The sequence below is a fragment of the Chanos chanos genome, chromosome 5 (assembly GCF_902362185.1).
Source record: "Chanos chanos chromosome 5, fChaCha1.1, whole genome shotgun sequence".
Taxonomy (NCBI): domain Eukaryota; kingdom Metazoa; phylum Chordata; class Actinopteri; order Gonorynchiformes; family Chanidae; genus Chanos; species Chanos chanos.
Genome location: NC_044499.1, coordinates 22,406,667 through 22,418,261, shown reverse-complemented (window position 1 = coordinate 22,418,261; position 11,595 = coordinate 22,406,667).

Below are 11,595 nucleotides of genomic sequence, written 5' to 3'. Positions count from 1 at the left end.
ACGACATTTAGTTGTGCAGGGGAGAGTGTGGCACACCCCCCATTAATAGTAATTTTGTATTCCCATTTGTATTTTTTTTGTATCCCCACCAGGATTTTGTAGACCTTCTCTTTGTTGTTGCATTCTGATATTTTAGTTATTGCCTCTGTTTCATGCTGTGTTCAACTGTTTAAAATACGGACAGTTTGGGTATAAGGGATTGTGAGTAAAGTGAATGAGAAATGTTTCGGTTCTTGAACACATACCCGTTGCTTAGGGTTACACATACCCGTTGCTTAGGGTTACGGAGAAGCGCACATGCGCTATACTTACCTGCTGGAGTAGTAGAATCCGTTGGAAAAAACTGTCGAGTGAGTAGAGTGCGGACCGGTGAGAGGAGATTGTTGGAAGAATATCGATTTATTGGACGTTACGGAATAAACGGAAAAACTTACCAAAAAACCAACACTTGTCCCGAGCATCATTTAGTCAAGTGTGTAACATATGCAGTACGTGAAAAATAAAAATTTTGCAGTACACTACAGTTACCCGGATGATGTACTACTCACTTCGCTGACTACTACATCCCATGATGCAGCGCGGTAACCTCTAACTTTCCGAAAATTTTCAAAAAACATGGCGGACAGCGACAATGGCAATGTAGTGTAGTGCACTACACGAAACGTCTCGTAATTGTACCATACTGCATACTAGCGTGTGGAGTAGTGTGCAGTGCGCAGTGTATACTAGGCTAGTATGTAGTATGCAGTACGCTAGTATGCCATTTCGGACACAGCCAGCGTCTTTAAGCGGCGAAGAGCGTCGCGGCAAAGGGCGTCGCGGCGAGGGTGGTTTGGGCGTCAAAATACAGTTGAAGTTCGGTTAACTTTATGGTAATGAGATATGACGCGGTTTGGCGGCAACCAATAGAAACTTGGAAGTGCTCCGCTCTAGAGAATTGTAGAGAACACAACAGTATAAAGTGTTGTTCCCACAAAACTTTGGCTGTGTCCGAAATGGCATACTACCGTACTACATACTACATACTAGCCTAGTATACACTGCATACTGCGCACTACTCCACACACTAGTATACAGTATGGTACACAATTATGACAACTTTCGTGTAGTGTACTACACGTTTGCTATCGGTTGGGCTATCTGTTCTGTTAAAATCGAACAAAACACGACAACCACAAATATGTATCAAAAGTAGCCCTATAAGAAAGCGTATGAAGATTTATTACACCAAAATATGCAGCTGATACATTTATATTCGGAACTGCAGCTGCAGTTGTAGTTGAAGCTGGTTCGGTCGCTGTCCGCCATGTTTTTAAAAATTTTTGACAGTTGGAAATCACCGCGTTGCTTCATGGGATGCAGTAGTCGGCTAAGTGAGCTCGGGATGTATACTAGAAATTTTCGCCAATGTAGTACATCATCCGGGTAACTGTCGTGTACTGCAAAATTTTTATTTTTCACGTACTGCATACTACATACTACTTTTACGTCATAATTAGTATGCGAGTAGTATGTAGTATGCCATTTCGGACACAGCCTTTTGGTCCTAAGCAAAATGGAGGAGAAACTGATTATATCGGTGGTGGGTTTCCCCATGTTGTACTGTAATGTAGGTTATGCACAAACGTTAGTGTTAATTAAAGACCAAGGCTAGTAAACGTGTCCTATAAACTCCATGCTGGAATTTGACCTAGCCTGTCATTAACACAAAAGACACACAACAACAAAAAGCTTTTAAGTAGTGTTTTTCATTAGTTAATTTTGTTACGAAATATGTAATTAGCATTGTTTATTTATTTCTGTCATCGGTCGATTTCGCACCTTCACATTTAAAATATCTCATATGGTTAACTTATAGCCTACTGGTGGTCAGTCAGCACAAAGATACCGCTCGACCTGTTTGTTTGCTTTATGGCCCCTTTAAAAATATTTGCATAACCAAGCTTTCCGAAGGAACTTGTACCCGCCTATTTCATCAACGGCAGAGCGTCCACAGTGTTCAACAGCGTCGTTGGCAGGGAGGTTTGGGCGACTCTTGACGCTCTCGCCGCTCTCAGTGTGAACGTACAGTAACTGTGCATTGCGAGCTTCTTGTTACGAAACACCAACTGAAGAAAACACCATCGGAGGAAACTGACATAAAAAGTCACAGAGTCTCAGAAAAATCAAATAACCTACACTTCGGGGGTAACCAAACGAATCGACCTTTGTATGTTTTCTTTTAAATGGTAATTCGTAATTAATCAAAACTACTTCTGAATAAGTGGGTTTTAAGAACGACATACATAAAAGAGTGCGCAGTAAGTGTTTCGGTTTAGATTTACTGATCAGTAAGCATGTGGGGTCTCTCTCTTAATGACATGATATGTACCAACGATTTTTTTCGTCATTAAGTTCAACTAAAGGCTTTCAAAAAGTGGTGGGGAAATGACGCCTACGGTTACCCTCTGCCCCCTGAGAGTCGAGGAGTCGAATCATCTGTGGTAGACCCTTCAGTCGACTGAGATAATTCAAATCCAGTTTTTTTGTTGTTGTTGTTTTTTTGGGGGGGGGGGGCTGTCAGTGTGTATTACAGTAACAGGATAGAATAAAATAGACAGAAGCTTACAAAAATGCGCAAGACTAAGATTTCAACGAGGAATTATAAATAGGCCTTAGGGGAATCATGAATATATTTTTATATTCTAGCAGGGCTAGCTGTGGCTTGCTAAAGAAATCCACGTGACAACATGCACTGGTGGTTAACTGATGAAAGCAGCTGAAACCTGGTGGGGTGGTTGGTAAACGAGGCTAGCTATAAACATGTATGCAAGAATTCGCTTATCATTCAACAACATAGAACATGGCAATTGGCAAACCACTTGAACTGGTAGGTTTCATAGGGGAATGCCATGAATTCATTTTAAACTGTTTCATTTGTTTATTCATTTACACGTTGTTATAAGAACTTGATTTAAACAGAAACACGTGTGCTGCCTGTCTCATTATTCCGACAAATCCATATGTTAGCCCGACATTATATGTCGGCAATTCAAATAGGCCGCAATTCAAATCATCTGCAGCTACAATTTACAATTTACAATTTGGTATTTGGCAGACACATTTAGCCAAAGCGACTTACAATAAGTGCATCAGTCAGATTCCTAATACCTCATAAGCAGAGATCACAATAAGACTGAGCGTTAATTTACCCCTTCATATTGTGCCCCTGGAATACTTCGACAAACATAGATACAAGACAAGGTTTTTTTTTTTTAATGTAAGGAAAGGGAGGTTAGGCAGTGGGGGACAGGTGGGTTCTGAAGAGGTGGGTTTTCAGTTTCCTGCGGAAGATGGTAAGAGATTCCGCAGTCCTATCTGCAAGAGGGAAGAAGAGGCGTGGTCGGGAGGAGGCAGCTGCTGGGTTCCTGAAGTGACGGGACTATCAGTTGACCAGAGGTTGTAGAGTGGAGGGTTCTAGTAGGGGTATACGGAGTTATTAGGGACTGAAGGTGTAATGGGGCGGAGCCTCTAGTGGCCTGGTAGGCCAGCACCAGTGTCTTGAACTGGATACGGGCAGCTACCGGAAGCCAGTGGAGCGCAGTAAGGAGTGGAGTGACAGAGTGCTTAGGGAGATTGAATACCAGGCGTGCAGCGGCGTTCTGCACGAGCTGGAGCGGCCTGATGGCGCAGGTCGGCAAGCCAGCCAGTAGAACGTTGCAGTAGTCCAGGCGGGACATGACAAGCGCTTGGACCAGGAGCTGGGTCGCCTGTTGTGTGAGGAAGGGGCGGATTCTCCTGATGTTGTATAGGGAGAATCTGCAGGATCGAGTGACTGCCGCAATGTGACCGGAGCAGGTCAGCTGGTTGTCAAGGGTCACGTCAAGGTTTTTGGCTGCTGTGGTGGGGAACACCACAGATCCCTCGATGGTGATTAGACTTGAACCATGCGAGTGCAGATCCCGCGAAGCCCAGCCCAGCAAGGGATGAGAGGAGAATCTGGTGGTTGACTGTGTCAAATGCTGCGAGAGGTCTAGGAGTATGAGGACAGAGCTGAGAGACTTCACTCTGGCCAAGTGGAGCTCCTCCGAGACAGCAAGGAGGGCTGTCTCGGTGGAGTGTCCGGCTTTGAATCCAGTCTTTTATTGATTTTTAAATGCTCAAAAGTATGTTCCCATGACTCTGTTGCATTAGACTATGGCTGTGTCCGAAATGGCATACTAGCGTACTGCATACTGGCCCAGTATACACTGTGTACTGCACACTACTCCACACGCTAGTATACAGTATGGTACGCAATTATGAGAACTTTCGTACAGTGTACATAGAGTCCATCTCGTTTGCTATCGGTTGGGCTATCTGTTCTGTTAAAATCGAACAACACACGACTACCACAAATATCTATCAAAAGTAGCCCTATAAGAAAGCATATGAGGACTTATTACACCAAAATATGCAACTGATACATTTACAGTCGGAACTGTAGCTGCAGTTGAAGTTGAAGCCGCTGTCCGCCATGTTTTTTTCAAATTTTTTGACAGTTGAAAATCACCGCATTGTTTCATGGGATGCAGTACCCAACGACGTGAGCACCGGTTGTATACTATGGGAGGTAAATCCATGCCAAAATTAAAATGAAAATGAAAACGGTAAAATGAAAGTAGGTGTTTAAGCTGTCTGGATAGCTAGGCACAGGGACCTATAGCGAGGCCAGTACACTGACAATTCGCTAACTTAGCTCACTCGCCGTCTCTGAGAATGCATCCGCCATTGTTACCTACCATTGTAGGCTTTCGGGCACTTTCGCGGTCACGTGTCTTCCACTATTACGGTCCGTGTCTTCGGTAACGCCCACTTCTCATCTGAAATCTGTTAAAAGGAAAAGACTAACAAATGAAATGAAATGACAAAAAGATATTTTAATTTTATTTTTGTCAGAAAAGACTCGTGTTTGTCTTGAAAATGAAAATGAAAGTCGAGTTATCTAATTATATATTTCATTTTGGCAGGATATGTGCGCACAGGTTTTGAAAAAGAAAAGTCAAACCGGGGTTTGAACTTTCATTTTACCGTTTTCATTTTTATTTTAATTTTGGCATGGATTACCTCCCATAGTATACTGCAAATTTTCGCCAGAGTACTACATCATCCGGGCAACTGTCGTGTACTGCAATTTTTTTTTTATTTTTTCAGGTACTGCATACTACTTACTACTTTTACGTCAAGATCAGTATGCGAGTAGTATGTAGTATGCCATTTCGGACACAGCCTATGTTAATGTTGTCGAAATCGATGAAACTCATGCAAGTGGATTTTCTGATTGCCAGATAATCTGAAAAAAAGGAACAAGTAGTCGAATCTTCGTGAACAGCCAAATCCGAATTTACTGACAAAATCGGGTACAGCCCTAATAGTTACATAACTGACACTTAGGCTGCATCCAAAACCGCATACTAACGTACTAAATATTACGTCAAAATAGTACGCCACCATTAGTAGTACGTCCAAATACATAGTATGCAGAGTAGTATGTGAATAGTACCCGGATGACATACTACTTCCGTTGGAAAAACGAAGTATGCGAGCACTGGACACTTTTCAATCCCATAAGGCTATATGGAAAAAGGGGGCGATTCTGATGCGATGTTTAAATGTACAGCTGTTTCTGTTTACAGGTAGTCGTCATTAAACCGCGATTATAAAGCTCACGCGCAAAATGTGTCGCATTCTGATTACCTAATTAGTGCGTCCAAATTCTAGCATACTTTCTTGTCTAAAATCTTTTAGTACGTACTGCGCACTACGTACTTCAATGCAAGTTTAGTGTGCAGTACGTTAGTATGCGGTTTTGGACCCAGCCTTTCTCTGACGCTTTAGTTTAGAGCAGGATCGTTGTGTAACAGTTGCGACTTGCGACTTATCTTATTCTTATTATTTATGGATGTCAGTGTTGTCCTGTGGTTGTCCGTTTACTCCGTTGTCTTTTACTTAATATATTAATGTTAATATTTGTAAGTGTATGTCGTGGGGAAGATTGGACGTTGAGAAATAGCCTACTTGCATTGCTGCCTTACATTATGTATTCTAGTTTGCTTATGTGTGGTAGGCCTAAGTTTGAGAATTTTATACCCATTGTGTTATAATGCTTTGTTAAATGATGTATTATACTACTTCATAGTTGTTTGTTTGCGACCGTCATGGCATAATGGAATCTTAATTTAACAATGCTTACATTCATTGATGAAAGGGACTGCTTTTCACTTCTGACATTTGAACAGTATGCGTATACGTGCGAGTAAATGCTGACTTAAGATGTCACCGAAACTCTACGTATCTATATTGTGGTTCGCATTCATTTGTAAGCAGTTTATATGTTACTGTGGTAGACAGTTTCAGTATGTAGCATTATTATTGTTAGCCATTGCTAAATAGATTAAACCAGCAGTTCCCAAACTTTTTAGGTCACGCACCCCTTTCTACATCCTGACCAAGTTGACCCCCCTCCCCTAAAAAAAAGACACAACACAGTGTAACAGTAGCCAGCGAGTAGAGTGCTGCGCAGTGACCCTCCCATCCCCGAGGGTCGCCGGTTCGAGTCCAGTGTCGTACAAAAGGCAGGGCGGGTAACAAAAGCACATTTACAGCTGCATAAAGTTATCAAGTTTAATGTTTAGTCATATGGAAAAGCATGAATAATAATTGGAACATCTATGAAAGAGCTGAGGAGATCAACAATAGAATAGAATAGATCAACATGCATTTATAGATTGCAACAAAGTTGCGCACTAGCCGGAGCGTTTAAAGAATGATTAAGGGTGAGGAACACGTACAGGCCCAAAAGAGGGAAATACATGTGAATGTTTACAGAGCCATTAAAATATTTGCATAGTGTTTAATCACAGTTAAAAAATTATGATTATTTATCACCGTTAGAACACTCATAGACTAACAATTTCGATTCAAAGAGATCGCAACAAACGCGCTCGACATTCAAATGAAACCGATTAACAATGTTTTGAAAAAATAATGCACGGCACAAACCGCAAAATAAAGGATTTTTGAGGGCGAGGAGAGTAGGCCCTAAACAGCAACATAAAATATTTGCATCGAGTTTAATAATAAATAAAATAATTTATCGTTTCTACAAACTGCAACAAAGTCATGCACGACATGAGCCGTGCAACAAAGGAACTACATGAGGGCGGCAAGGAAAATCAGAAACAGATATGTAGTTTTAAGAAAAAGAGGAAAAATAGAGGATTTAAATTTGAAGGGTTGAAAAGTCCATCGAAGTGGATCGGTCAGTGGTCCTGAGGGCGAATTCCCTGGCTAACGGAGAGAGAGAGAAAGAGAGAGAGAGAGAAAGCGGGAGAATGTGTGAGAGAGCACTACAAAGAATAACAATAAGAGTGTGAGAGCTGCGAGAGAGACACAGAGTAGTGAGTATGTAAGCTTCAAGCGTATAATAACCAGTAGCCACAGTAATATAAATGGATAAATGGCAATGCTTACCCATGTTAATGTGAGGGGTGCGCCTGCATCTCTGCACAAAGCTTGGCGATGTTGGGCACAATTGCAGACAGGTCTTTCTCAACAGCATCTAATCTTTGACGCTATTTAGTCTTAATTGATGTCAAAGCAGAGAAACCAGCATCGCACAAGTAAGTTGTTGCGAAGAGCATGACAACTCTCAAGGCTTGAGAGTTGTCATGCTCTCCTCCGCGATCCTCCTTTTCAGTCTCTCTCTCCTCACTCTCCTCCTGTTCCTGCTCAATTTCTCCCTGTCCTATTCCCTCCGTTTCTCTGGTCTCTGATTCCTTCTCACTCTCGATCTTACTATCTCCCCCCTCATTACTGATATCCCAATCCAGCTTAAAAACGTTTTTGCAGGGAAGTTATCCCGATTTTAAGCAGTTGTACATACTTACGCTAATAGTTAGTTAGCCACAGGCTGGGCTAGCAATCGGTAATGACAAGCAACGGCTCGAGAGCTGGATAACAGGCTACGACATTTTGGGTAACAGGCTACGACATTTTTAATGATTAGATTACAGTACATTGAAATTTCATGATTTTTAAAAATGTATGCAAATTAAAAAAACACACACACTTCAAACAGTTTGTTTTAGATTTTTAAATTTCAGACCATTTTTTGTTGTCTTGAGCACCCCCTAGAGGCAGTCCGTGCGCACCACACTTTGGGAAATCCGGGATTAAACCATCAATTTCATCCCGTCTAATGTCATCTAGTCATTTAATAATCTTATTCATTCTAATGGAATGGAATTATTCATTCTAATGTGTTCACACATAGGCCTACATCACCCAATCTTTACCAAAATCATTCGCTGAGGGATTCTGAGGTGAAATCTCGATTGGAAGGGAACAAGAGTTTTTTTTTTCTTTTTGCCAACAGATGGGCGACTTTTTTATTTCTTTAGGCTAGGCTACTTATTTTTTAATTTTTTTCCTGTGTAAGGTCTAATATCTCAAACGGCGAATGTCTCGAATATATCTAGCTAACTGTAACATAATTTTTTCAGCTCCTTGTGCTGCATAAGGTTCCTGACTTTTTCTTTTTGACCGTGTACCCATTGGACTGATGTAATCAGTGTAAAAATAAACAAACTTCTTTATTTCCAAGTGTATTTACAATGATTACTATTTACATTAAGAATACTCTGATCACTGTCTGTACTACATATACTACGTACACTACGCTCAGGAAAACCAGCTCCAAGCAGCTCTCTCTGACCTCTTACCCGCCTCCCTCAACAATCTTTTAAACCGTTAAGTGGCACACGCATACATGTCACAGGCGGTGTCAAATTAAACATAAACAACCCAGCGACAGTCTATGTATAAGAACTGAAACACTAACTCTAAACAATGTAATTTTGGTCCTACACCAATTTAGGAATCAAGTGGGGAAAAACCTTTATTGCTTAATTGCTAAATAGATATTTCAGAATAAATTCTCTGGTAGCAAACACTTGTAAAAAAAAGAAAGTCATCTTATTGTTAAACTTGTAACTGCAAAATAATTTGCCATTGATGTTTTTATATAAGCTGTGCTTATTACAACCTGCTGTTAAACATATAAATTAATTAGAAATTAAAGATTAAATCTCTGTGATCACATACATAGTGGGCAGTGAATTTAACCTCTGCATTTAACCCATCCTTACAAACCAGGAGTGAGCACACGCAACCACTATTTTCCTGTTAGGCAGCCTTTTGGTTGCAAGCCCGCTTCTCCAACCCTTAGGCCACGTGCTACTCAAAATCTAACAAAATGACCTCAATGCCAAACTTGAGCTCCTTTGTGCTAAATAAGAAAAGGAAAAAGGTGGGTGACTGCAGAAGGTAAACAGGTTTTCTCACATTTCTTAAACTCCTCTGTACTCTCATATGAGACTTGCTTGACTTGATGCAGAGTCTCTCCAAGGTTGAGTCCTCTGACCTGTCACTGTGTAGACCCTCATCCTCCTCCATCTTCCCCTCCTCCTTCTCCTCCCGCTCCTTCTCCTCCAATCCTTAATGTACATCACTTTTCTGTACACTACCACACTCAGCACCACAGCACCCCCACTGGACAGGAGGACTACCTTAGAAAGCAGCATGTCTGACCAGTTCAAGCCCAGCAGCATAGCTCCACAGACCACCATTGCCAGACCAGTGAAAAGCAGCAGAAAAGTGAGTGTGTCAGAAAAGAGAAGGATTAAGCTAATTGTACCACAATGACCACGCTGCATAAGCCCTTACCAGCATTATTGTTTTACAGACACTTAAATGTCTGTTATTTTTTTAAAAAAAATGTAAGTATACTTTATTTAAAACAAAAAAGTCTGTGTACCTAAACTAAACTAAAATGAGATGAAATATTTCACTGAAAAGCTCAGTGTATGGAAGAAATAAATATATTTTAGAGTAATCTTTAGTCCTTATCGTGATGAGTTAAGCTAAACCAAGATTCTCTCCACCTTGTCTTGGATCTGCCTGTATTCCAATTTTACTCTACTGGTCTCACATCTGTAGCAACTCCAGCCAAAGAATTGTCCAAGTCAAATGTCCGTCCATCCTAACTCTGCTGATGACACATACACAGCTCTTGATGTCAGGACCAGATGCTCTGAGTACCACACTCTGGCTGTGAGTCTCCATTTACATCTCTGAGCCTCTATCAGACATTTGACTGAACTTTATTTTCCTGTACTATTTCTAACTGTTCTTTGTGTGTCTTTTGTCTTTTAGAGCGTGAAAGACTCATCCAGTGACACATACACAGCTCTTCAGAGAACTGCTCAGGACTCGGAGTATGAGACCATACAGAGGAGAGAGTCACCATAAGACACACTGTGCACTCAAACACACTGGCAGATAAAAGAAAAAGACCATATATAAAAAAATAACATATATTGATGAATAAGTGCTGTTGTAGGAAGTATTCAGACACAGTTTCAGATAAAAAACAGATGATTTCACAACACATATAAGAACAATGTAACACATTAAAGACCAAGTCTCAGACAGTGTCTCAAATTATTGCAAGGGCATCTCAAAATGTTGGCACCCTCTAAAGTACATTATGGGTAGTGCATACTGGAGAGTAAATTTGGTTCAGTGTCTTCATATCAGAAGCAACAATGAGACCAGGCATAAAAACCTGACTGAATAATTTGTTGTGTATAGTCGTGTGACAGCAGACAGAATCCACTGAGTAAATCCACCGATTTGAAATTAATGTGCTTGTGTTATTTTCAGCTGTTTTAATGTTCAGTGCTGCCTGTCTTCACATTTTACTCCACTCCCACTACAGTGTCACAGGGGGTAGTGTATAGACAGGTGAAGGTGTCAGAGCTTCACATTTATCATCAGATGTTTCTGATACATTCAGATCAACAGAGACTGCAGCTGGTTCTCAGTGTTTCCGCTAACTCATGTACTGTATGAAGACATTTAATTCACCACATTTAAAAAGCTGATCAGAAAGTACAGAAGGACTCCTGCAAAATGTGCACAAGTTTAAAACCAAAAAACTTCTCATATAAAAACTAACAAAGGAAACTTCTCTCTGTAACAGCACTGCTCACACTTTTCTCCTCACATTCTTTCACTGTCATTTACAACGTATCATAACTGCTTCACAGTGACATTTCAAACATAAAGAAACATGTATGTAATTTTAAAACACAGTACAGTTTAAACAATTAGACAGTATTTGTTAATAATATTGCAGCATGATTATAGACAAGTAATGTGTATATAATCTTTCAGTATTTTGCGTTTGTGTGGTATGTTATAGATCTGAGGGAGAAAAAAAGGAGACACTGCAGGATTGAAAGATAAAATTCAGATGCTGAAACGACAAAATAATAATGACTATATAATAATGACTAAATGAGTTCTGTTCATTTTTTTTGTAATGTGCTATTTCTTGTGTTGTGTATACGCCTTACTTCACAGTTTTTTTCAGCTCATACATGAAGGAACTTGATTCTTCCTGTGTTAGAGTTTCATATTTATTTATGTCCTTCACACTCAGCAGTTCCACTGTAGAGACAGACAGTTCAACATTCTACAACTCTGCTCATTAAGAAAGTAAGTATATTATGT